Source organism: Primulina tabacum, chromosome 9 (genome assembly GCF_025594145.1).
Source record: "Primulina tabacum isolate GXHZ01 chromosome 9, ASM2559414v2, whole genome shotgun sequence".
Lineage (NCBI taxonomy): Eukaryota > Viridiplantae > Streptophyta > Magnoliopsida > Lamiales > Gesneriaceae > Primulina > Primulina tabacum.
This window is the reverse complement of record NC_134558.1, coordinates 13,603,561-13,604,411: the sequence shown is the minus strand read 5'-3', so window position 1 is coordinate 13,604,411 and position 851 is coordinate 13,603,561.

The window sequence follows — 851 nt, the reverse complement described above, 5'->3', positions numbered from 1 at the left end:
TTCTTCAATTGTTGAGGAAAGAAATCACTTCTCCTTGAAAAATCTTCTTATTTTTCTAGTGCAAAATAAGAAGGGTTCTAGCTAGTTAGTGGTGGGCCTAATTTTGAAGTAAGGAGGAGGCTTGTAGATCTTCTTGCCATTCAAGAGCTAAGGTGTTTACACCTTAGTTGGAGCCATCATCAATCTTTCGAGATTAATAGGTAAAGATTTTCTTAACACCCTATGTATGACATTTTGTGTTTAGTATATGTTACACAGTAGTACTAAGGTGCTCAACATCCAGATCAAAAGTACAAGTCTTGTACAAAAGTAATTCATAGCAAACTACTGTTTATTCACTACATATCAAGTGATGAAACAAATCTACTTCTGGGTCCGAATCTCCATGCTAATCTCAATCTCTCATCCTTTTCTTTACCCTGATCCTGTCCCACCTGTTGTCATGCACACATACAAACACAACAACAGCCGGATAACTCCGGTGAGAAATATATTCCCAGTATAAACAACGTATACATGCAATCATATAAATAGATATAAAAGCATGGAACATTTATCAATAACATGTATCATAATCTGAAAGACATGAATCGATATAAAACTGTAAATCAAACTCTGGACTCATAATCTCTGACTCGACTCTTCCCTAATCTAAGGATCCCGGTCAAATAAGAACGCAACATTCTCCCACCTACTCTCCCAGTTAGATGGTGGTACGTTCTTATTCCCAGACTTTGGCATTCTGTATCGAATATCTGCTATAGGATTCGATCTACTACTAAGCACATCGATACCACCAAATGTCCAGTGACTTGGCACATCTTCCAATGACTAGGCACATCTGCCCAAGA